Genomic DNA, 27,533 nt, shown 5'->3' with positions numbered 1-27,533 from the left:
TCGTGCACTGTCCGCTTGTAGCACTGTGCCGTCCGCATACATCAGCCCAAGATCCTTCTGTCGTACCTTTTGCCCATTACGAATACGAGATAAATCAAAACCTAATCCACTATTTTGCAGTCTTCTTTCTATGCGTTAATATAAAGCTGGAACAACAATGGAGACAGAGCACAACCTTGCTTCAGCCCTTGGTGAATTTCCACCACTTCGTTGTATTTCCGACCTTCCAACACAATTTGTGCTCGGCTGTCTCTATATACCTCCCTCAGGAGCTCCACTAAATCGTCATCTATGCCGAAATCGTCATTTATGGAATGCAGCGGTGGTGTTTACACCTGGTGACTACTTGACTGACTACAAAACATCGCGGTAGAACCATTACTGTGTTGCACTACTCAGGTAGTCAGTCATAAGTCCGAAGTCATGCGCCCTTGTCGCCTCCCCCCCCCCCCCCCCACACACACACACCACCCACGCACAGGTCTCAACTTTGCTCGGCAAGTGACTGCGCCTCCTACCATTCGCTTTGACCGCCCCTTCCCTGCGACTACACCAAGTAGCTACTGTGTTCTCAGTTTCGTTTTCAAAATGTCTGACCCCTAGCGACACCCCGCGCTCAACGTTGTGTGACATTTCGGTCAAGTCTGTCGGCGCAGTGTGCCGCGCTGTGTTCCCTCTGCTCTCTGCTGGTTAAATCAGGCCCCGCACACTCTCAAGTTCTAGCGATCGCCACAGAGGGCGAAAAATCAACCGCGGCGCGTTTCACCATAAGCGCGTAAGTGGAGCTACTGTAATTTGGTCGCATACTTTAATTTGTATTTTATTCTGCTAGGGGCGCTCAACGCGGCTCAATATTTGATCTTTAAATGTACATATAATAATCGTCAAACATAGTTAACGTGTAACTTTCAACAAAATAAACAGACAATTGTTTTTATTAAATTTATGTTATTAAAGCCTGCGCTTTATTACTTGAATAAAGGTTTTGAGATCTCACTGACGTGTGATAAGCAGCAGCCCACTGGTATGGATTGCAGTCCGTGCCGTTTATTGATTCAAATTCTACGGCGGTTATATTTGCGAACGGGGGGTGGTCGTTTCCTTTGTGCAACATCACGCAGGTTCGTCTTAATTAGCCAACAATAATCTGTCAGCCAGTTTATGCATCCGACATTCGATAGCCGCTACAAGACGATCGTGTTTAATGACTGTGAATTTTATGAGCTGCGGCGTTTCACTGGCTTCTGTCGTCAGTGGTCTGCCGCGTCTAGCCGCGTAATGACGGGTTGCTTGAAAAAAATGTGCTAGCTAGCGTGAAAACTCGTCGCTGGAACCGAGTACAGTCTGTCTGGAAACTACCCAAGAAAGCTGAATAATCTTGCAGCTTCTCGGTGTGTGCATCGGTGAGTCAAAAAACACTGCTTCGCATTTTCAAATTTCAATTTCTTCGGGTGCAAGGCGGGTAAAACAGATTGCTGTAGTCATTTTTTTCTCAAAGTGGAAAATCATAATAAAGTTATTGCTCTTCAAAGGTAATCCAAACAAGGCTCTTGTTATTTTACCACCTTGCTAAAATTCCTAACACGGAGTACAGTATAAAAAATAAATAGGTTTGGCTGTGTCTGCATGAATGATACACTGCGATAAATTGGCAGCAAATTAGTGCAAGTATACTTCCGGTGATACAGTTGGATTAATACCATTTGATACATAATAAAATTACTGTGTTTATTACCTAGTAGCTGGCAAAAAATTTAATCCAGGCTTCAGAAAGCACAGCCCGCACAAGGACACCATTGAAAGAAATGCACACTCAAAACAGTGTTGTGTGTGTTTTCTGTCATGGAGCGTTTTGTGCACTGTTCTTTGTCATATATGAATCACAAACTCACCCACGCTTCCACCATAGTAACTGAGGCTTTCGTCTTTTGCCTGCAGCCTCCAAGATGCTGCTCATATTTGATCACCACTTTGGACTCTATTGTCTCTGGACGTACAAGTCAACAGTGAATGTGTCGCCACAAAGCCAGAATCCTTGCAAGGTATGTTTCTGAACACTTCAACTAGAACTGTGATTTGTTCATTTATTGGACGAACTTTTGTTTCACCATTCTTTGCTTGCATGCTTGTCATGGCTTCATGATTTCTCTTTTCAGGAAGAAGGACAAAAGATAGATTATTGGTTTGCAAGCTGCCCATGCCAAGCCATGAGAAGCTCAACGGACACCATAATGACAACAGGTCCTTTTGAACTACGTGCCTCACAATGAAATGTTTGCAAGTTTACCAGATAGAGGGCTGTGAGCCCTATCAGGAAAGCAACAGTCTACAGTTTTGTATCGTACCGAGCGGGAATGCTAAAATTTGACATACAAGCTTGCTTGATTTTAAGGGCATTTTATGACAATCAGAGAAATAACAAGTTGAGTCCCAACTTGTTTCTTTTCTCGTCATGTAGCAAGCTCCTACTTGGTAATGCACACATTCCGTCATTTGCTATTTGAAAATCAGATTGACGGGAATTACCAACAAGTATCACATGCTCCTTCAAGGCTTTGATTTGTTACATGAAACTGCAAAGAATTTTAAAGCCTTCAAAACCGTTCAGTGCAATTTTGAGGAAATTTGAGGCAGTGAATTTTGAGGCAGTCACTCTTCACTTTATCATTCTGTTTTTGATTTAAGGTACGCTCAGGGCCGTATGCCATAAAGACAGGAGTGGTTACAAAGCAGTAGAGTAAAACAAACAAATAAAAGCTGTGGGTTTTGGTAATACAATGATCCTCCTGATTATACAATGTTAGCTAATGTATTGCAAAAAAAGTTTGTTAGCGGTGATGGCTACGATACTTGAGGGAAGGTGGTTCCATCCCTGAGATGTACGGGGGTTGAAAGATTGAAAGAAAGACTTCGTGTAGCAAGAATCAAACCCTGCGTTACTGCGATGATCGATGCAGCTTGAAATGTACTTGAGGCCATGGTATGAAGTCGTCGTGAAGTGTGGTATGACGGAAAATTTTGTGAAATAGCGAAGCATGGCGACTAGCTAGGGGAATAAGTGCTGGTTAGCTTCAATAACGTTATACTCGCGGTACAGTTATAATTAGAAAGAATGATATGAGCAGAGTTATTTTGTACTAGTTCAAGTGAAGTAGTAAGACTAACGCGACTGGGATCCCATATTGCAGATGCATATACAACTCTTGAACGTATTAGCGCCTTGTAAAGGTGTAGATTTAAAGTAGACAGCGTTTTGGAAAAGTTGCACTGTAAGTATCCGAGCAGGTGAATTGCATTGGTAATGACATACTCTATATCGGTCCAATTTAATTTATTTGTAATGTGTACACCAATATATCTATAGGACATGATGAAATCTAAGGGACCATTGTTAAGATGGTAAGTGATAGGGTTAGAATTAGATCTGGATATTGCATTTTTCATTTGCAAAAATCAGTAACTAGGCTAGCCCTGCACCGTAAGAAAAGGCTAGAACAGGCAACTTCACACAACTGGCCTACTCCACACTTCTCAAACAGGACGAACCAATAAAATCAATTTTTCTTTCTCTTCAAACAGCAGATGACATACCTGAGGACAGTGTGTTCACAAAAAGTTTTTTAAGTATACTCGAAGTTTGGCTTAACATTCAGCCAATCAACAGTGGACGAGCAGGGGAAGCCTCAGCGTGGGAACTTATCTTCATCACCGCCCTCACAAATATGTTTGAGTTTTGAAACGTTGGCTAGAGGTTTAGGCTTCCCTTGCTCACTTCTGTTACTCAATTGACGTGTTCATCTCCTTGTAACCCTTTTGCATTGTTTGAACACGCAAACCGAGATGTTTTTTCGACATGAAACCGTAAATGCATTTTACAAGGATCCGTCAGCATTAATTGGGCATACTTATATGTTTATTTAGTGTCCTTGTTTACACACAATATTGGCAGATGTCCTTGTAAGCACTGTCGTCTCCATAACGTTCCTCGCCTTCCTACGAGTGCTCCATTTGTGACAAAGCCTTTACTGCTGCAGCTGAACAATAAATGTGCAGTAGAAATATCAAGAACACACAATATGTGATCTAAAATTTAGCATAACGTTTTTTTCCCTCTAGACTTCGAGCCTATCGCCAATGTGTTATGAAAACAATGCGACATTGCAGCTCGAGCTTACCTTACTGACAGTACATGCTTGCTGAGCACTTCTTATGTTTCTTTTTTAATCTAGCTGAAATTGTCGAAGGCAGACAACATACATATAGTATGAAACACGCCAAACAGCAATGTATGCAACACAAGTACTAGTGTAGGCGAACACAATATCGTTGTCCTTGCTTTAGCGGCACGCCAAACGCGATGAGAAAACTTCGCTCGAATTCAGCTTCCCATTCCGTTAAATAGATTACTATCTGTGTTTCTGTATGTTGTAAACTCAGTAACTGACAGCATTAGCGCCACCTGACCTGTACGATAATTGTGGTCATGTACTGCTTCATTCAGATTGACAATAAACAATGTAAGCTTACTTGTCTGACGCGTTTTTTTTTTTTTTTTTTGCCAGTTGAGGCCTCTCGGTCACCTGGCGATATAATAAAGGTATCGATAGTCATTTTAGAGTATCGTACACACGAACATCGCTCCGAAAGCGGTGACAAAACACCCAAAACCAACGAGCGAGCAGCACAACGAACCCAACCAGCCGCTACTGTAGCGGCCATATTGCTCACGACATAATGATCATGGATGGATGGATGGATATTATGAGCGTCCTCTTTGGAACGGGCGGTGGGTTGCGCCACCAAGCTCTTGCTACTATACTGCCTAATATCCTACCTAGGTTAAACAATGAAAAAAGAAAAGAAAAACACTCTGAACTACCACGCCCAAATTTTCTGATCCCCTATTGCGAACTGTGCTTTTGTACGACCCCGTCTTTTGTCGTTTCCCTACTTTTCTTCCACCAATCTTCCAGTCGCCTCTTACTAATGTCTATTGCGGACACTATAATAGTGCCAGCGCCATCTCTCGGTCGCATACTTTAGTTCGCAACGCCACCGCTACTCTTATTTCCGTTGCACTGTGCAAGGTACAGTTTCCCTTCTCCAAGTTTGTATAGGTGTTCTGTGGTTAAATAAAGTACTCAGTCGTTGGCTGGTCCCCGTAAAAGAAGGTCGTCTTTTCTTTTGCGGCGCTCCGCCCCGGCCTGTTAGGCGCGGCTCTGTAGGCCTCCCCCTCGGCCGACATCGTCCCGATGGCCTACCATACGGTAGCCAAGCATTTCCAAAACCACTACATAAGTAGATAAATTAACAATGAAATGGATGGACTCCACAGAATGGATAGAATCACGCATGTCAATCCAGCTGCAGCTGAGCATGGTCATAAACTACGCCTGACAGTTTCGGCTGAAGCCCACGTTACGACATGGCGACTTGTCTTTGCGTTGACGAAGGCGCTAACCTCAGATATTTCTCATTCGTCCCTGTCTTCCTGTGATCCCCTCCCATGTTTGCACATGACAGCCACGTGAGAAGCCAAATAAGCCGATGGAATGCTGTGTAAAAGAAAGATAGTGCTGGAGAACAGAGTTCATCGAATAGTCATTTCTAGTGAGGGCCGACAACGACTCGCGAATTTTTATCCGCTTATCCCCTAACAATGCTACACATGACGCCGACCCACCGTTAAGCGAAATTAATGCAGTAAGGGTCATAAAAAAACAAAGGAAAAAAAAACAAAGGAAAAGAAACAGTGAAACGAATATAATGACGGTAGGGAAGCTGAAGCGGTAAATGCTGGAACGGCCTGGTAGAACGCTCTGCGAGAAACGGCGCAATGCCGCCTCCGTCTTCGAACGTCTTCGGGGCACCTCGCAGCACTTAGGATCACCCCGCACGGTCATGAAAGGCGAGAGAGGAGACGAGGGGTGAGGGTGAGAGAGATTGGGTTGCGACCTCGACATTCGCAGCAGCGGGGCCACCGGCACCTCGTTCTTCGATGCGGTTTAAAGAAACACGAAGAGAACAAAAATAAAAGAAGAACAGGATAATAAAACAAAAGGAAAGGAGCGCGTAATAAGGAAAATATATATATGTATAAGAGGGGACGGGCAGCAGGGGCCTTGATCTTTATCCGAGGCTCATCTGTTTCCCCTCTGTCCAGCGGCGACCGGCTCGAATCCTCCCCTTACCAGCTTTCAACCCTCTTTCCACGATTAGAATTATAAAATCGTGGAGGAAGGGAACGGGCGGTATCGATACGTCGCCACGCGGCGAGGAGGAAAATGCATTGAGGTTTGCAAATAGAAGGCGAGAGAGGCCAGCAGCAGAGCTCTTCTTGAGTCATGTCCCCCTAGCGAGGAAGACGAAGAGGGTTAATTCATCCAAAGCTGAAAGAAAGAGGAAATCCAGAAGGAAAAGCATAATAATCAAGAGTTACAAAGCGAAAGAGAAGACATGGGGATTTGAGAGAACTGAAGTAGTCAGCGGGAAGTCGCTATGGGAAAGAAAAGAACGCAAGACTGCCCGCGGGAAAGAAACCAGTTTGCGTCTATGCGACGAGCGTGGAGCGCGCGCTGCTGTGCGCTAGCGAACGGTGCGCCCCTAGCGAGGAAGGAAGGAGTACTGCGACGCCGCGGACGCCGCCGTCTGCACAGGCTCCGGCCTTGGCGGAAGGAGTGGAGCGGAGGAACAGCGGGCAGACTGCCAGCCACTGGTCTCGTGGCGCCATCTATCGTCCAGCAGGTAGAATGAACCGGGGTGCTGTTATCTGCAACAATCGCCCGCCGCAGTCTTCGTACAGTGTAGCCTCGGTATGGTCTCTGGACGGTGTACAGGTTTCCACGAAGGAAAGAGAAGCTAGGCAGAGTCAACGGGACAAAGAGGAATTCGCGCGGATTAAAGCGTTTATGTTTTTGCGGTGTCTTCATTTAGGATGCCTTTAGTCTGGCGAAAAGGCGACAAACAAGGCGCTTTTGCCTGCCTTAATGAAAATGATGCTGTACCAACTGGCTCGGATCCAGGCCATTGTTCTGTAAAATGGGGCTAGTTAAATACAGGGCCGCAAAATGTAGAAGTACCCATACCGGGGTTAATTTCGTGCCCTACCAGGAACCCGTTACGGCACCAAAACGTGCAAGCGGAAAGAGGTGGAGTGACAACTGGACCTGTTTGCTGAGAGCTATCGCAAGCTCTATGCGTCCTTCAAGAAAGGCCCAACGTCTTGCATATCAAGAGGGCATGTTCTGGTTACAGTTAATGGAGGGGGGAGCGTAGCTATAACACATCAGCGCCAGATATATGACACAAGATCAGAATTTGTATTTGCAAAGTAAAACGGCAGCGCTTCGCCTCCGTCATACTGTTATCTTGTTTCGTATTAAATGCGAAACATTTCGTGGCGAACATTTGCCGCTTTGACAGTATCTATCTATCTATCTATCTATCTATCTATCTATCTATCTATCTATCTATCTATCTATCTATCTATCTATCTATCTAGCCGCCAAGATCTCGGTGCTCTCATGGTAGCAGGTCGCTTCGTTAACTTGGTATGTATCAAAATTGGCATAGTATGACAAGCGTGTACAAGGAACATAAATGATTGGTCATAACGCAAATACCATGACATGCGTGTCATGTAGGTCATGAAACAGCCGCTTACGTCTTGGTGTTCTCATGGTCGTTTCGTTGACTTCGTAGGCTCCCTTCACACTGCTTCGCATAACATCGATTCCCACAGGGCGTGGGGTCTGCCGGCCTTTTTTCACCTTTCTATCGGGACCCGGGCGAGAACGTCTCCTCTTCTCACTGCTGCGCGTGAGTGCAAAAGCACGCGCTGCAGCTTGAGAGGGGCTCTTGAGAGGGGTTCAGCTCGTGTTGGAAAAGTATGTGATCGTCACTAAGAGTTCGTTATGAGCTCCGCCCATAAAAGAGCACTGCGGCCGACCTCTACGCCTTCGCGCTCCTAATCACAGCCTGCGAGAGACGCCGATATGGGGAAGAAATGTGCCAGGAAGGAGGAGGAGGAGGAGTAGGAGGAGGAAATAAAGAGAGAAGGAAAATGAGCAAACGTAATTAGGTGGTGCATCTATGCCAATTCTTTTTCAGTTGGGCAGCAGTGTAGTTGACACTGCATCACTATATGAATTGCCACCGACTGTCAGAATGCAGAGCCAATCATAGACTATGCGCAGCGTTACGAACTATCAATTAAGGCCCCCTTCAGCCTCAGTAGAACTCCGAAGAAAATTACACCTCCCAGAAAACAAAATGCTGACTCTCCAGTAATCGAGGGTAGATGTAATCATGAAATGGCTACCGATAAAGCAGATTGTTCGGACTAATCACGAACATTACTCACAACCATCTCACAACCATCACAACCCTCTCACATACATCACATCTATCTCACAGCCTGGTCACGCAGCTTGGCGCCATTTCTCGAAGGAGGCGTCGCAAAACCCGCGCCGTGGAACACACGGAGCGCTGGCGTTTAAAAGAGCACAGGCGACCATATCTCGGAGCCAAAAGATGAAAATCAAGCATATGGTGCAGTATACCTGCGTTTTGACGTCGCCCCCACCCCCTACTGTAAACGACAAATAAAACTTCAGCGTACCAGAGTTATAGCTTCAGTGATATTGTGAAAAAACATTAGAAAGAACTCGGAAGCAATATTTTTTGTAACTTGTTCGAGCAGTAACTAGCATATGTAATGCGGTCCTGTACGAAGGGTCGGGGTACAGAGAACGCGTTCTCGTAAGTTTTGACTGGTTGCCCGGATGACCTCGTTTTGTTTTCGGAGCGACGCCCGGATAACGGCTCTGGCTTTTGGCTCAAGGTCACCAGAAGGTCGCCGAAAAGAAAGCATTTCAGGCGAACCTCCACAACGGTACCACAAGCTGCGCATGGCAACGGGTAAACCTAACGCAAATACACAAAATCTCTCCGGCCGCTTTTTTTTCCCACACCGAAAGAAAAGCTGCTTGACAGCCTTCGTTGAGTAGCACATCCTCAGGGCAAAGACCTCCTTCGAGTGCTTTACCATCTTTGTCAGCGAAAAAGGCCTTTTGTTTACGACGGGGCTTTAATCGAGCTTAAGTCAGCGTGAATGCCACATAGTATAGTTTTCAAGGCACAAATTTTACGGCTCTCTTGAACGTTTTTCGCATGTTTCTTTTCTTCTTTCTCTCTTTCGGCTAAACCGCCTCCGTGATCCCACACCGGCGCCGCTCACACGAACGAATTCGGCGAGTCAACCGACGGCGCTCTTTTTTATGGCTGGCGACGCGGAGGCGACCCAGAACGGTGTCACAAACACGGTCGCTGTGGAAAAGATGCTTGGGGACCAAGGATAAGAAATTCGCAGCTGCCTTCCGGCGAAGCGGCCTGCAGAAAAGAAACACGACCATCCTGCAGTTCATACAGTTCCTCGGCCAAGAGCAGGCGACATATAGTTCGATGCAGCGCGATGGCAGCTTCGGTCGCGCGGCCGTTCGACTGAAAGAAGGGAGTCCCGCAGTCTCGCGACCCCTACGTCCCGAACTCTTATATCCGCCTGGCTTTTTGCGACAATAATCTACGGCAGCACATGAGCGCAGTCACATTGCATTATTTCACATTTCGAGGGCGTTCCTTAAACGCCGAAAAGAAAATCGTCACGCAGCATGTACTAACGTGCTAACTTGGGCTTCTCTAACTTGGGCTTCTCCTTTAAGGGCTGACCCTGCAGTACATACACCGCACCATTTATTTATTCAGAATATCCGCAGGGTCATATGGAATTACAGATGGGAGTGGTTACAAAGTAATGAAAAAACACACACAGTACAGTGAGTTCTGGTAACATAAAGATAGGCCTAACACAACATACACTACCTCGAGCAATGCAGGCTACATCAAGGGTTAAAGACGCGGACACGAAGACAAGGTACACTGAGCACGCTTGCCTTCGAACGCATGTTGGCTGATGCACGAGTTGAGCTAGCGAGAAACGCTGCACGATATCAAACTTTTGACTTCCTTATTGTCAATTATCATGTTGAACTGTCAATTCCTCCCAAATTTAAGTCTCCAGCTTGAATTAATTCGGTTCTTTAGTTGATACGGTTATGTACGAAGTCGTACAGGTCTACAAGGTATCTATCCGGAACACCCGGACGTCTCCAGGCACTGCCTATTGGTAAAGTCACATCTTTGATCTTTATTGTACACAATGCGCTGTCATGATCAACGAGGCCAGTTTCTTTGTGAAAAGGTAAATGCCGCTTAAGAGCAATGGCAACGCCACCACAGAATCGCGGATATCTGAGTCCAACCAGGCTTCTGCAATTACGATTACATCTGGGTCGTACAACAGCAGCAGTTCTTCAAGTTTTTGAAATTTATTGACGACTTGCTTCTCGCATTAAAGCAAAATAACGTCAGCGGTGCAGCACTTTGTATTTGTCAACCATTGGAAGCGCTAGCATACGCTGTCACATGGGGATTTGAGTGTTGTAATAGCACCATTTTGTTCTGATTGTTGTTCCACACGTACAAGTCATTAATACTTAGCTTGTCAAAAAGCAGTGTGACTTTGTCGCCGTTATCTCGACTACCTGCCGAGGCTTTCGGTAGCCTCGCGCGTATTTCACGAATGTTTGCACAAAGCTCTTCAGAAATTCAATTTTCCCCCCCTTTCAGAATGGAACAATTGCAAACTGTCGCTTTTTGTGCAAAGTATTAAAAGTGTAGTATGATAGGTTGATCTCGACCTGTCTCCGTGAAGACAATTCGGTGCATACGTTCCACAGTTTTTACCTGAACACCTAGAATAGTATGCAATATATCTTTCGTTACGAGCGCTCCTAATGCTGCAGGATTTTCTTTATCGGGCACCTTCACGCCATGTATGACGAGGTTACTGCGTCGGCTCCTATTTTCCAGGTCATCAAATTTTTCTCGTCATTTGGGCAACTTCGCTGCGCATAGCGTGCACAGTTGCTTCACACTTATCAACTTGATCGCAACATTGCTCGAGTGACGAGAGGGTGTTTTCGATTTGTGAAAGCTTCTGCTGCACATTTGCCAGGCCAGATTCTGAGGCCGAGTGTTCCACTTGTTATCTCCATCTGCACCAAGCTGCAGAAAGAATAGAAACTGTACACAAGAGGCGCGTGATGTCTCAACGGCACAAACTATCACGTATACTATAATAGAGAGTTTTAGCCCAGCGGGTTTACGGCCAGCGGAGCGGAGCGGGCGAGCGGAGACGCGACTGCGCATGCGCACCACGCTGAGGCGGCCAGCGGTTTTACGGAGCAGCGTTTACGCCCGCTGGAAAGCACTCCCCAGCGGAGGGTATACGCAGCGCGCGAGCGTGCGTAAGCGCGCGCGGGCGTGTATGGGAAATGCAAGATGGCAGCCGCGAACATGAATGCCGCAGTTCTGCATCGACGACGGCGACTGCGGCGCTGACCCGTACATTAGTACTCAGTACATTATTAACAAATAATGTACTGAGAGCATCTTTATTCGACATTTCTTGCATTATAAAAGCAAGCGTAATTCAAGTTCATTTCTCAGTAACTCCTATTCGGACCACTAGGTGGGGCACCAGAGCGCCCCGCTCTTTACCCCGCTCGAGCGGGTGAGTGATCCGCCGGGCTAAAACTTTTTTTTCGCGAGCCGCTCCGCTGGCGCAACGGTGGAGACCGCGAGCGGAGCGAAACGTAAACCCGCTGAGCTAAAAGTCTCTACGGAGTTATCCAAAGGCTTCTGCGTAAAACTGCGCTGCTGGGTTTTGTAGCGGGCGAGTCTAGCGTGATATGTACGCATCGCATATCGCGTGCCATAATGGACACTTATCTTGCTCGAACACCACTTGTCCATTCTTGCGCTCGATATATGCCCAGCAGCGCAGTTTTACGCTTCCTGCCCACATACGCTCCAGAGGAAACCACCGCTTCGTGCTTACGAGTTGGCTTCCTCGTGGAAAAGCAAAACGGTAGTTATTGGGCATGTCCTAGTGCAAGCGAAATACGCTCCTCTTTCCACTTCAGAGCTTGCTTGTGCATTTACTTGGACGACGCTTTCTTAAATTGTTATTGTTGCTTGTCAGTTGTCGTTACGGTTGTTATTGTTGTTGTTGATGATGATGATAATGATAGTGTTGTTTCTGGTTGTTACAACGTATTGCAGTTTCTACGTAGCACACATTCGCGTAAAATGCCATCCACAATTTTTCTGTTTTGATGTTTGAGGCAACTGAGAATTCGTAAAGTGACTCGACAAATTTCTTTCATAACGAGAACTTGTGATGCTGCAAAGATTTTACGAAACGGACTGACAACAGCAACGAACGAGCACCCCCCGCCCGCCAACATAAAATTTCATTTTCTTTTTTTTTTTAGGAATCTTGCCGCTGACTCGCGAAAAAGTTTCTACCCTCACTGCACGGAACAAGAGGGTGGACGGTAAGTTGCGGCGTGACCACCCTTATCGCATCGCCTTAAGAGCAGGAGGAGTGTGGCGCGAAGCGCGCGCGTCTGTTTTTGGGCGGCCCGGGGAGAAAAAACTCTCGCGCGGTGTCGCGCCAGATGAGCGAGGAACCGACCGCCCCGCAGCTATCTCTCACCACCGCCAAGTCTGCGTCGGGCCACAGGTAACGAGGCGCTCGGACGAAGGCACAAACGTAAATCAATCGCGTGACCCCTGCTGAAAAGGAGGAAAGAAAAAAATAGAATTAAGGTTGGGATTGAGGAACAGAGAGAATGCGTATGCAGCTAGCAAGATACAAGAGCGCTAAAAGGCACAATTTGTGTCCCCTCGTTAGCCGGTCGTCCACTCTTCTTGGTCGCCCCGTGCACTTCATTGGTACCCGAACCAATCGCCAGCTCTCGAGGTGGAGAGATATTGCTGCTCCGAGCGATATTTGCAGCGTAGAACAGGAAACAAGAACGGCAATTAAACAAAAACACGCGAGAAGGGAACGGCAAAAGAGGGGAAGGTCGTGGAAGAGACAGGAAATCGAGACACAACATACACTTCAGAGGCTGTCACTCTACGGCAGGTGCTTGTGGCAAGCCTAATTTTAGTTTTTTTTTGTCGCCAAATCCCTCGGCCGTCCCTCGGCCGTCCGAGGGACCGCGCATAAACTTCGGCGTGTACGGGGTCACAGTGAGGCTGGGTCATCCGCAGAGTTCTCAGCACGGGCGAAAACGACAAGGGAGAAGAAGCTGCGCTGAATGTCGCGGCACGTAATATATGGAACAGGAGATCTGGTACTATAGACGGACGGATTGGGACGAACGAAGGCATATGCGGCTGGCGAGGGTTGTGTATGCCTTTCGAAGGCGTAGGTGAACGTCTCCAAGGCGATTGCGATTATAGCAACAGCAATATTACTGCATTGTATAAATATTCCCCCAGATTTTAATGGAGAGCTCTGGCGGTTCCCAGCGAATGCTGGGTATAGTGACGCACCTCGAGCAGCCAGTTTTTGACTAATAGAAGAAAAGACTACGTAAGAGGTTTAACAAGAATTATAATCCGCAGCTCTGTGTCTTCACTCGTACGCATATATTCGCAGAGGTGCAAAAGATGCGCTCTGAGGAGCCACAAAAGTCCTGCTGCAAAACTCCTGCCTTTGAGTACTTCAGATGCCATTTGAGATCTGCAGTCTGTAAGAGTTGTCGGACGATCCCACCGCTGTCCACCAGATGTAGGAATCGTCGGACGATCTCGCCGCTGCCACCATTTGAAGGAGTTGAAGGTCGTAGAGAGGAACTCGGTGAACAGGATTTATTTACATTATTTACATCTTAGACAAGACATACATCGACAGTCTAGCGTGACTCCCATATGGAGCACGCAAGACGACGCATACAGCAAACAGCTTACGAGCACACAGCTCAATAGTACATCTCGAGCACGACAACGAGCACACAGCTCACTAGTACATTTCTAACACGACAACGAGCACTCAGCTCACTAGTACATCTCGAGCACGACAACGAGCACACTCTAGCAGCCGGCAAACGCTGCTTATAAGCACTTGGTCCCCCCCATTGATTCCAAGCGGACGGAAACGTTCGTCCAGTCATCGTTCGACATCACCGTTCGACGTCACCGTAGACCAGCCCTTTTGGAGCATGAAGGCTGTCGACTTGGAGGAGGATGAGGGCTTACATACACGTGCCGCACACACACACAGGTGTAAAGGTCCGGAGCCGACGTCAGAGGGGCTTCGTAGAACTCCTTCACTCGCATCGGCGAGGAGGCTAGAGGTTGGCGGTTTCAGCACAAAGCCTGCTTCGTCGAACTCTTTCCCTCGCAACGGCGACGAGACTAGAGGTTGGCGGTTTCAGCACAAAGCCTGCTTCGTCGAACTCCTTCACTCGCAACGGCGACGAGGCTAGAGGTTGGCGGGGGCGTTCCAAGATGAGTTTACCACCGCTGGCGTAACTGGCTGGCAAACTTGCACTGCAGCTGGCCGTTCTTAACAAGTCCTAAACATGCTTTGTCGATTTCTTTTCAAGATAATTCAGTATTTATTCTCACGTTCTTTAAATGCGTAAGCATAACTATGCCTACACTCTAAAACAAAATTACACCCTTTGGGTTGTATCTTGCCACACAACAATAAACGTAATCTGTCTTTTCCGTATTTCCTTTCTTTAACCCTGCGAGCCCGGTACTTCCCAGTAATTAACGGCATGCGCGTTATCAGCATGACATAGCATTACCGACAGGAAAGTAGCGGGCGCGGTGTTTTCAAGAAAGGAAACGCAAGCAAGGCAGATGACGATTATTGTTGTGTGGCAGATATACACCCCAAAGGGATTACCTTTGCTTGAGAGTGTACCCAACAAGTAAACCCGCCCGTCCCTCCGTCCGTCAGGTTAGACGAGATCGCTTTCAAGACAGAGCCCGCCGTAGCGAGCCCATTGACGTTAGTGCTGCCTGTCGCTTCAACGCGAACTAAGCGGCGAGCCCACAGCGCACACGAAGCTATCAACACTCGGCACCCTCTGTCCCCATCGTAGATCTCTTTCAAGATAGGGCTCGCGTGGTCGCGAAATACGCAGCCGCCGTCGGAGTACGGTTGATCACGGTTGACAATGATTCGCATCGAAAGGAGGCAGCGTGATCGACCACGTCTCCGTACGACATCACGGCTAACCCATGCAAAGTGCGCGGTCATGAACTTCTCGATATCCCACTAGAGGGTGCCTGCCGATATACGCACAGTGGACACCACAATTCCGTCTTTCGTTTGTGCGGAACAGACATCCATAGCCAAAGCCGTTGGCATTGTCCTCTTGCGAGTCAAGATGACAATTGTACATACATTTTGCAGCCATGAACCTTACGGGGCTACGAGCCATTGCATTTTTTTTGCTTGCTTCCGGGGGTATGAGCCATTGACGATCACAGCTTTTTACATGCTGGTCTCTATCTTGTATGCATGATTAGAAAGAATGCAAGAACTGTCCGCTTCACTTTGTTGAGTGCTTGTAGCCTCTGCCTTACGGTGCTATGAGCCATTGCATTTTTCGCTTCCTTACAGAGGTATAAGCTCTTGATAATGATAGTTTTTGTTGACGCACACGAAAATACACGGAACCGTAGCCATATACAGCTTCGCTGTAAAAGGAACAGTTCACTGAGGCCGTCTTTTATCGATCCATGCGTCATCAATTTGTCATCTTTTTCCCTTACGTGTTCCGTACGTTATCTGCGGGATTCAACAAAAAATTATTTGCGACATTGCGAGCCTCCATTAACGAGGTACCTAGCAGAAGGTACATGGGAAAAAGGAAAAAAAAATTGGCCCGCTACCGTCTGCCTCCCCTCAGTCGTGTCCTGTTCCCCAGCAATCTAACTTCGCCAAATGACAGTGCAGCTATTCGGCAAAGCCAACGCAGGGCGTTATCGCAGGGCGCAAACGTTTTAAACTGCGCTTGTTAGTGCACATGTATTCCAGGGAGTGCGCTACTAATTTAATATAGCGTTTTCCAATTTTGTCGACCCCGCCAATAAGAAGCCGCGCAAGGTGCCAAAGGGAGTCTTGGCGTGAATGAAAGTCTGTCAGGAGCCAACGAGAATTTGCTCTGTAGGCGGTGTCATCGAGAATAATCGGGAACATTGCCATTTTAGCAGATTTTTCACAAGATATAGTGGATTTCTGCCTTTCCGAATATATTTGTGGGCGGCGCAAGCAAGGAGTCTGTTCAAATGTCTTATTCGCCTCTCCTGCACTTGTGGGGCTTGTCGTGCTTTCAGTTTAGTTTTCAGTTATTTGAACATTCGAAGGGATCTTTCACTCCTTCTTTCAGCTCTCTCCATTCTCCATTCACCCCTGCCCCCCCCTCTCTCTGTCTTTCTCGCACAATTTACGTCACGGTTTTCTTTCTCTTTCCCTTGCACACAGGCAGCGAGCGCACTCGGTAAAACCTACAACCGCACACTAGGTTCTCGCGCGCTTTCGAAAAGCAACGTGCCAACCACCGCCTGTGATAAAAGTGACACAGGCGAGTGCTTCTCGCAAATCACGCCAGGAAAGTCAGGCCTCCACCGCCTGCGGTTGGCCCCAAAGTGAAATGCGCTGAAACAAACACACAGGGTCGAACGAAAAACCAACAGCTGTGCTTCTGCACCCGGCCCTGCCGTGTTGTGACGGCACGGGCAGCAGCAGCAGCTTGCACGCTATACGGCGGCGAATTCCAAAGCTGCCCGTCCAGACGACGCTGCCTTCGTCTGCACCCCGAGAGTGTGTAAAGCAGCAAGGTTTGCGCGTGCGTGAGAAAGGGCGATGATGGGAGGGAGCGAGGGCGGGGGGGGGGGGGGGTAACTAAAATATGAAACGCGCTCTGAATTGTGAGGACGCGCGCCCGAGGCGGCGCACGGCGCGGCTGTTTGGACCCGGCCAACCGTGAACCGCGCGCCGCCGCTGCCGCCGCCACCGATTCGCAGCAACCCTCTCCACGTCCTTTACCCCTGCAGTTCGGTGCAGCGGTGTTCAAAAACCGAGACTATTGCGACGCACCTACGTATACATACGGGCTTCCGTAAGGCAACTCGGTTCGTATACAGTGCCCCGAATGCGAACCAAACAGCCACGTCTTTGACTCTGGAGGACCTAGACGGTAGAGCACAGTGCTCTGTACTGTACTTTGATCTGACCAGCGCTCTATTTCGCAGTAACGTAGCGCCAGATTAAAAGATACACCTGCAAATGCACGAGTTCTTACACCTAGCGTTACTCCGCGTCAGAGCATCGGGGTTTCCTAAGCTTCGAGCGTACCATAATCAATCACCTGCCTCAAGGTTCAGCGGCTACTGCTCTGCTGAGAACCAGCTCGCGGGTTCGGTTCCCAGAAGCGGCGGCTGCATTTAGATGGAGGCGGAACGCAAGAACTCCCGTGTGCCGTGCTTTGGGCGTACGTTAAAGTTCTGGTGGTCGAAATTAATCCAGATCCATTCAGTACGACGCCCCTCGTAACTATATACTCTGCAGTTTGGGGACGTTACAGTGCTATATACAATTTTTAAAGACCAGTGACACACCTATCTACTAGCTTCCGTAGCTCAAATGAGTTTTGTCTGTGTGCCGTACTCGAATAGAACGGTCGCCATATATGTATTCGACCCTCTGTGGCACAAGTAGTCTGCAGCGTAATCTAATCTAACCAGCCCTCTTTTTTCGCAATGATATGGCGCTGGAACGGATAGACTTGCGAAGGTATACAAGTGTGCGTGCGCGACTACAGTTACTACAATTTCGCCGCAGTCAGATAAGCGTCGTAGTTTGCAGCTGTCGCTTCTGTACGCATTATCGGCGTAACGGTCCATATAGTGCAGGAACATGGCTCCACGAAACACGTGTGTGGCTAAACAGAACAATACGTTTTTGTGCACACGCGCCTTGGCGGAGACCGCCTTGATCAAAAAACGTTGGGATGCTTGTGGTCGGGCGACGTCCGCCATATAATTGGCCGGTTGCTGCGAGAGAACCGGCATGATACACTGGTGAAACACGATGCTCGTTACGTACGATATTCATTCATGCGGGATGTAGCGTGATTAGACGTACCACAATGTTGACAAGTCCGCTTGAAGTGAGGGTACGTCTCTATATTACCGCGTAACACGTTCTCGTACGACGATCATTAAATGCTGCCGATCGATAAAGTTAGTCAGCACCAGGCAAAATATGGTATCTCCGCTTCCAGTTGCCCATCGAGACGAATTAAAACGGCATAGCGCTGATATCCGAACGATTCACTATAACCCGGCGACTACTTTGCCAGGTGCCGCGCGCGTTTCCCATGTTTAAACCCAATTTTCAATACTTCCCGTACTCCCCAGTGAAGTGCTTTCTGTCCGCTCGGGCACAGGCGCAGTAAACGGATACTCCACAGGTGAGCACAGCAATTCTCGAAAATGGAGTCTTAATGTCGGACCAATTACTTATTCGTAAATGAGTTGCTCGCGATCTGTGGCTTTAACGTGCTAGCCAACGCGGTTAGCCGACAGCCGTCTTTCACGTGCTAACGAATTTATTTATTTATTTATTTATTTATTTATTTTAATGTTCCAAAGCAACACAGCGCCTACAACAAACGCATATTGCGCATGGCTGCAGAATAATTTCGATCGATTGAGGTTCTTTAGATGGCACCGATAACTTCACGAAGGCTTTCGCAATGCCCACGCATCGCAATGCGGTTTGACGCGAAAGGTGGTAGCACAACCCGAATACTCCTGTAGCCAAATAAAACAAAAATAAAAAAAGAACATTATATTTTGCGGTTTTACATGCCTGAACCAGCTTCTAACTAATTACGAGTAATTCTGACGACTGAGGTTCGTTAACATGCACATAAGTCTGAGTGCACCAGCCTTCGTCATTCGGCCTCAGTCAGAGTGCTGCCGCGGGGATCAAGCGCACGACCTCGAGTTCAGCAGCCGCTGAGCCACCGCGGTGGGTGCGCATGCGCTCAGCAGCGGCGTACGCAAAACGCCCGTTTGCTTAAATTCAGCTGTGAGAATCGCAGCTGGCCGAAATTTCACCGGAACCCGCAGTACTGTATCCCTCGCTGACCCAGCGAAGCCAGGTATCGAACTGTCAACTTCGTGCTCAGTAGCACAACGCCACAGCCACTAAGCGACCGCGACGGATACTATATATTAGTGAAGTATAGGTAAACAAGCGCAAAGGACGGGACAAACGGTACTTGATTTAGCTACAATATGCATGCCAACCACGGCAAGTTTGCCCTTTGCTGTCCCTCTTTACGTAACTCGTTAGAGATATTAAACCCGGTCACAGCCCGCTGTCGACGAAGGGCCACAGTTCGGACAGCGCTGCACGCAAACTGCGGCGTGGTTCGGCGCACGCGCAGCGGCCCCGGATGACGGGATACTTCGCGCTTCCTCTCGCCGCTGTCGCGCGGTGGATTTACGGTGCGCGCTTCTGCTGCCGAGCGGCGAGTCAAGCCTTTCATCGCGGGCCGCACAGAGTGTGGGCAGACATGCAGGTGCACACACCGTCGCAAGTGAGATCAGCGTGAGTGAGATGTGCGTACACCACGGACTCTCAACAACCGGAGTTTCCCGCTCCGGCTGGCGATGTCGTAGCAGGTGGCTCCACTGCGCGGGATGCGTATACATATAATGCAACAACGCGTATTATACAGGCGTGGTTAACTTCGGGTTAGCGTCGCTGCTGAGATACCGAGAGCAAGAGACTCTCTCGGTGCTTCCAGTTCGCGGAACCGCGCGATTTGCGCGGTGGGTGGGTCAGGCAGAAGCTTCATCTGCCACTCAAAGCACCCTTGTCATAAAGCACGATGTTGTATCGATTTCAGTGCGGCAGACAATGCAAACAAAAGCAGAGTGCAAGATGCAGGGCAAGCGCTGACTAAAAATTGGTTGTGAGTGCTTGTCCTGGGTCTCGTATGCAGGGTGTCCCACGTAACTTTAGCCAATCTTTAAAGATATGTAAATGCCCCGTAGCTTGACAGAACCCAGATAATGTTGTTTGCCGTCGGTTGGAGATAGTCCGATTAGTTTTTTGCATTCCGCCTAACTACATAATTAGTCTCAATTACATATATATATATATATATATATATATATATATATATATATATATATATATATATATATATATATATTCCATATATCCAGAGTCCCTGACCACCATCTCGCTCGATTGCCTGAGAAAAGACCCAGGGCAGCGTTCTCCAGATCAATTGCGGCTAACCGGCACTCTTTGTCTTTGAGGCACTCACCCGCAACAAGAACACCATCCCCTATGTGGTGCTTTAAGAAGCCTCCTGTGTACCTCGCTGTTCCAGGAATAGTGAAGAAAGCTAGCCTGGCCACCGCGGCTCTCAAGCAGATCACATTGGAACTTCTGCATTGTTCATACTCTAACCGAATTCATGTTTACACGGATGGTTCCGTTTCGGAAAATTCTACGGGCGCCGTTGTTCTACCATCTAAATCGGTCGTCATCAAGTTTAAGACATCACACGTAACGACATCTACAGGCTCTGAACTGGCCGCTCTTCGCGCTGCTGTCGAATACATTGAAAAAGAACCGCCCAACAAATGGGCAATATTTTGTGACTCGAAAGCAGCCCTCCTAAGCTTGAGAAGCTTACGACGTGGCAATTATGAACAGCTGGTGTCACAAATCAACGAAACCTGCCATTGCGCTTCTGAAAGAGGACATGATATCATATTTCAGTGGCTGCCGGGACATTGTGGCATCGTTGGTAATCACCTCGCCGATGACGCTGCCCGACGTGCCCAGGATGGCTCACCGACACTCCTTATACCTTTATCCAGAGTCGACGCTGCAAGAGAGCTTCGCAGTCTCGCTCGTACAATCCCGTTAGGTTGTTGGCATACACCTCAGAACTCTAAGTGTCGTTTACACAGCCTCGACCCATCACTGAAACTTACATTACCAGCGAACCTTCCACGACGTGACGCAACACTGCTGTGTCGGCTGTGGGTAGGAGTAGCATTCACCAACTCCTACAGCTATCGTATTGGAATGGCGGATTCACCAATGTGCGCTAAGTGCAAGTGTGAAGAGACCATCAGTCACCTTCTGTGCCACTGTTCTCGCTTCGATAATCAACGCGAGACTCTCCAGTGTGCCTTAAATAGACTGGATCACAGGCCATTTACGGAAGCGAAGATCTTGGGAGCCTGGCCTCACAGTTCATTGGCCCATAAAGCAGTTCGAGCGCTTTTTCGCTACCTGAGGGCAACAGACTTGAGTGCCCGACTGTAGACATCCTACACCTAAGTTCTCTCTCTCCCTCGTTCACTCCCCATTCCCCTCCCCACGTGTAGGGTAGCAAACTGGACTCAGTCTGGTTAACCTCCCTGCCTTTCTGTCTTCCCTTCTCTCTCTCTCTTCTCCAATATCTTTATTAGATGAAAAGCGCCAATGAGAAAATTGTAGAACCACTTGAAGAACTCCCGATACAGCTTTCTGTTTCTCATTACGTGCTGCGTAAAAGTGTTTTTCTGAGCGTGAAAGAAGCCCGCGAATACACGCAAAGTGCCTCGAGCGGCCAGTCGGGCGCCAATGTTGCGTGTATTGCAGTAAAACACGTTGTGGGGCTAGTTGGTGCATAGCTTTCAAAAAATGAAGCGCCAGAAGTGACGGCACTGTGAGCGTGTTTCCGAGCGTGTATTCGCGGGCTTCTTTCACGCTCGGAAAAACACTTACATGTGGGAAATATTGAGCAACAGAAAGCTGCATAGGGCGTTTTTCATGTTGCTCTACAATTGTCTCATTAACGCCTTTATTCTAACTATAATATTTCGGAAGTTGATTAATTAAGTAAGTCTTATGCAAAAAATAATCTGAGTATCGCCAAGCGACGGCAAACAACACTACCTTGGTTCTGTCTAGCTACGTAGAATTTGCATATTTTTAAAGTTTGGCTAAAGTTACGTGGGGCACCCTGTATAATAAGCTTGTGCTTACGGTTTTATTTATTATTTTTATTTATTTTTTTGCGGTGTAATTATTATTAACCTCAAGGAAATCATATACCTGTAAACTATGTCTTGCTGCAAAGTATGGTCTGCCTGGTAGAGAAAGCCGTTAACTGTGCCAAAAATGATCGGAGCATTTCTTCGACTTTATGAAGCAAAAGGTCGCGGGTACATGATATGGTGGTATGGTAGCAGACATGCATCCATGCGTCCAAAAGAGAAAATAAATAAATAAATAAATAAATAAATAAATAAATAAATAAATAAATAAATAAATAAATAAATAAATAAATAAATAAATAAATAAATGAATAAATAAATAAATAAATAAAAAGAAACTAAGAAAGAAATGGTCAACAGCTCTTTATCCCATACCTGTATCATAACCCATGGCAAAGTACTGGGCGTTCGCTTTAAGTATGGACTAGAATGTACTTTGTTTTAATAAAGCACAAAATCGCCTTCATGTGGATGAGGGGCTGTTTTAGCATACAGCACTGTAATTTGAGGCGCAAGCTGAATATCTTTAAGGAAAGGCCTGAGCCGAGTCTGCGTGCCAACATCTCCTATAGTGTCATAAAAAAAGAAAGCAAATACATTTGACTGCAGTTGTGGATGTGAGCACTCAGATGTAGAGGTCCACTGCCAAAGGAAGCCCCGAGTTAGTATTTCGGGACTGGTTACAACTCAGTTTAGAAGCGAAGGCCTCGGCGATCATTTGTTCCGCTACAGGTTTACATAATGCGTATAATCGAGGATTTTTTTCTGTGAGGCTGATATTATTTATATATTTGTTTGTTTATTTATTTATTCACGTATTTATTTATTTTCAAATACTGTGGCACTAAATGGGGCTATCGCAGGGGTGGGAAAACAAAGCAATGTACACATACCAAATTACAAGTCAGAAACAGTAGAAGACATTAAGATGCTAAGATGCACGACATACGCAATAAAGTAAGTCAGGTGGAATATTAAATGGCATTCAAGAACTTCAGGGGTAAACATCGGGTAGAATAAGGCAAATTGTTCAAGCGTTCAATATTGCTCTTGAAGTTATATTAGACCTCGAAAATTATGCTGGTGTAGATACTGACTAGCTGGTCCACGTAGTGTACGCGTAGAATACAGGTGGAACCTCAGTATGTGCGCACTTTCATTCATTAGGGCACGGATATTCCTTCTTCCTCAGTTCCGCGAGGAAATTCTGAGACGACAACTGAAGTCCTGGGGCGCCTCTACGGCGCCTTTTCAAGCAAATGGCATGAACACCGAGGAAGCAGGCTGGGGCCAACATCGCCTCCTGTCGGTCGTGAAAAAGGGAAGAAAACGAAATTTAAGAATGAAAGAAATAAAGAAAGAGGCTAAAAGGGAGTGTCGGTTCTAAAGCCATCACTTTTCTATCTTGCTTCGTTTTCGGACCTCGGATAAAGGGTGAGGGTGGAGAGAAGCACGGGGGAAGGGGGTCGGTCAGCGCGCGTGCTTGGCGGTGCGGCCGCGCACGCCACGCGAGCGGGGATCTGCGCGAAGAAGCCGCGCTCCCGGAATGCCAAGTGCGTCGGCGTCTCGCCGCAGCCGTGATCGGCATGCGCGGAAGCTGGCGTCGCCCACGCCTCCGCAAGTGGCGTGGCAGCCATCGACGCTGCAGCACGAAGAACCGCTGTGCGTTATAGTGAAGCAGCAGCCACCAACTCGGGAGCCATTGTTCTCCCATTTCCCACAGTAAACTCCTCTCACGTCTCTAATCATTGTCAAGTTGGTTGAGTCTTAATAGGCTCTTTTCATTAGACTGTAAAGCTCGCTTCTTAATGCTGTACTTTTTGCCGGCTAAAGAAAGCCGCTGTGAGGATGCCCTTAAAAAACATCTGCAAGCAAGTTTTTGGAGCAGAACGGTCGCTGTTCCGAAGCAAGTTAAGACTGACACCTAATTAAACAAACAAACAAACAAACAAACAAACAAACAAACAAACAAACAAACAAACAAACAAACAAACAAACAAACAAACAAACAAACAGACAGACAGACAGACAGACAGACAGACAGACAGACAGACAGACAGACAGACAGACAGACAGACAGACAGACAGACAGACAGACAGACAGACAGACAGACAGACAGACAGACAGACAGACAGACAGACAGACAGACAGACAGACAGACAGACAGACAGACAGACAGACAGACAGACAGACAGACAGACAGACAGACAGACAGACAGACAGACAGACAGACAGACAGACAGACAGACAGACAGACAGACAGACAGACAGACAGACAGACAGACAGACAGACAGACAGACAGACAGACAGACAGACAGACAGACAGACAGACAGACAGACAGACAGACAGACAGACAGACAGACAGACAGACAGACAGACAGACAGACAGACAGACAGACAGACAGACAGACAGACAGACAGACAGACAGACAGACAGACAGACAGACAGACAGACAGACAGACAGACAGACAGACAGACAGACAGACAGACAGACAGACAGACAGACAGACAGACAGACAGACAGACAGACAGACAGACAGACAGACAGACAGACAGACAGACAGACAGACAGACAGACAGACAGACAGACAGACAGACAGACAGACAGACAGACAGACAGACAGACAGACAGACAGACAGACAGACAGACAGACAGACAGACAGACAGACAGACAGACAGACAGACAGACAGACAGACAGACAGACAGACAGACAGACAGACAGACAGACAGACAGACAGACAGACAGACAGACAGACAGACAGACAGACAGACAGACAGACAGACAGACAGACAGACAGACAGACAGACAGACAGACAGACAGACAGACAGACAGACAGACAGACAGACAGACAGACAGACAGACAGACAGACAGACAGACAGACAGACAGACAGACAGACAGACAGACAGACAGACAGACAGACAGACAGACAGACAGACAGACAGACAGACAGACAGACAGACAGACAGACAGACAGACAGACAGACAGACAGACAGACAGACAGACAGACAGACAGACAGACAGACAGATAGATAGATAGATAGATAGATAGATAGATAGATAGATAGATAGATAGATAGATAGATAGATAGATAGATGCTGTCCATGTGTATCGAGATGGTGAGAGGTGCCACAAACACTTACATTCAGCATAGCATTTGATTGCCTATGCGCACATGCTTGTGTTTTTATAGCGGAGCTGTGCAAGGGGGTTGCGCTACTATTTTCGTGCGGAGGCAGCAACGTTTGGAGGCGCGGTCGGCATCGGCGAGGCAGAGGGCATTGTGCAGAGCGGAGAAAGCGCACCAAACCTGGCGCATCGCACGAAGGCCTGCGTCGCACATAGCGGACTGTATAGATGCACTAAGCTGGCATACAGCGAAGTGTTAGAAAAGACTCGTGTATAACGACGGAATTGCACCGGACATGGTGAATCGTTTGCGAAGTCTTGAGTGGATTTCGCGCCTTCGGAAACCAGACCCCAAGGACTTCCAAAGGGTTTGAGAACTCCTTTACGCAGTTTGGCCGTCTCTGATGTATGCGTTGCTCTTAATCCATTAATTAAGCTACGAACTTCTTTCTTTAAAGTTTCTTCCCTTCGTTTCACATCATCTGTTACACCTGGAGTAGCAGTCCAAGCCTGTAGATAGGCTAACTTCGCCATTCATCATTAAACTTTCTTTTATTGTAGTGTCGTGATACGCGAACACAGTTGAAAGCAGAATAGCCGGTGGCGCCACCTTGTGACACCAGATTCAACCAGATTATGTAGACGCGTTCTAGCGTTTCACGGCTGTCATGTTGGAATACAGCTTTGTATTTCATTGTTTCAAAAGCCATTCATTTACCAGATAAGCAGAGCATGCTTACAAATTGCGACAAGCGTTGCACACGCAGTGGTCAAAAGTAGATTCACACAAGGTGTCGCAACCTGTACAGTTACTCTAAGCTAGCTAATCTTCTATGTTACGGTAGCGTACAAAGGTGAATGCACGGGCGTTGCGATTATATCCCTAGTTATCACTAGTGAGACAGCAAATCTCTCGCCACATCGTGCAGTGGTGTGACGCGCAAGGCGTGCCACGAAAACGCTGCCACGTCGCAAAAGAACAGCGTAGATCGCCACGTGCAGTGGCCCGCGAACGCGCGCCAAAGGCCGTGTGTGCACATGGGCGTAAATAAAGACGGGCGAGTTGGTAAACGTTCGCGAAAGTATGGTATAGCGTTACATGAATGGAGAGAGAAGGCTGGAAGTTAATTATGGATATTGGATTTCTGACCAAGACTAGGTGGCCGCAAAAGCTGAGGTCGGTGAGCGTTGGAGGATGAAAGTAATGGAGGAACAATGAAAGTAATCTCAAGGAGATCTGAAAGTAGCACGTGGTTGGTGATGTATCCGCAGCCTGCACGACTATAGCGCAATCGCGACGTTTCATGCTCGTTCCGAAGGTCATGCACTTGCTCTGGCGGTGCTACGTAACTCGGTCCGCTGAACTCATTGCCGTTGATGCAGCGCTTTCTCAGCACGGATTCATGGCTACTTTTCGTGAGACACCGCTAAAACAGGTGTCTTTCTGCGGCTTAGAAACCAGAAACCAAAACTGAAGCTGTTAGGTTTCTTTATCCCCTACGTGATCAGGGCCGATCATGAATATGAGTCGAGAAAGACGCACAGAAGCGTTTTAACGCATTCGTGCGTTCATGAAGATGAAGGAAAGTTTCAATCGTTTCAAGACGCGGGCTACCCTGAACAAATAAACGTGCCCTCTGCGTGAAGCCACACCAATCCAAGCTAGTGACATGGTGAGCCACCTGTGTGTTATTATAAGATAGGCGCCCCAATATTAAGAAATCTCAAAAATATCACCGTTTTTGCACCCGTAGTTTGCTGCCGAGCTGAGATTAATGATATCGAACGTCAACAACACTCAGTGAGTCAGTTACCGTGAAAGGGTCAGATGGGTCAATAATGACTGCCCGTTTGACCCGAGGCGGACAGGCTTGGCGCCGCCACGTCGGGCCATGAAGTAGTTTTCGCTCCATTCTAGTAACGCAAGTCTGTGGGACACCGCTCCCGCAGTAATAGGCGCTGCTTCTGTTTGAATTGCCTGCCGTTGTTCGCTCAACATATGTTGCGGATAAAGATGAGGATGAGGGCGACAACGACACGACGACAATGAAGGCGCAACAGAAAGGACGGACGGATACAGAAAGCGTACCTTGAAGCTTTTTAACTTCTGTCGAAGTAATACAGATTGCTAACAGGGAGAACAATACCACGGCACAGAGATATGCCACGGTAAGCTCGAAAAAAAAAAGAATAGAGCTACATAAGCTAGTACGACATGAACGCTCACAAGCCACGTCTCGCACGAGCTATATAGCTCATCACACTCGCGATGTGCACTTTACCAAAGCAGCCCGAGCAGATAAACAAGAGCGTAAAGAGAGGAAACAGGATCCAGGAGCTGAATCAGGCAGCGGGTATGCGGACGTACGTCAGAGCTTGGG

The 27,533-nt window shown here is 47.6% G+C and overlaps 1 protein-coding gene across 2 annotated transcripts in view; it reads right to left on the bottom strand.

The window, feature by feature from the left end:
- trh (PAS domain-containing protein trachealess) overlaps positions 1-27,533 on the bottom strand; it is a 464,837-nt gene that overhangs the window by 359,773 nt on the left and 77,531 nt on the right. The window lies entirely within an intron of this gene.

This window comes from Dermacentor andersoni, chromosome 7 (genome assembly GCF_023375885.2).
Source record: "Dermacentor andersoni chromosome 7, qqDerAnde1_hic_scaffold, whole genome shotgun sequence".
NCBI lineage: Eukaryota > Metazoa > Arthropoda > Arachnida > Ixodida > Ixodidae > Dermacentor > Dermacentor andersoni.
Note: the sequence above shows the minus strand (reverse complement) of the source record. Positions and strands in the feature narration are given on the sequence as shown.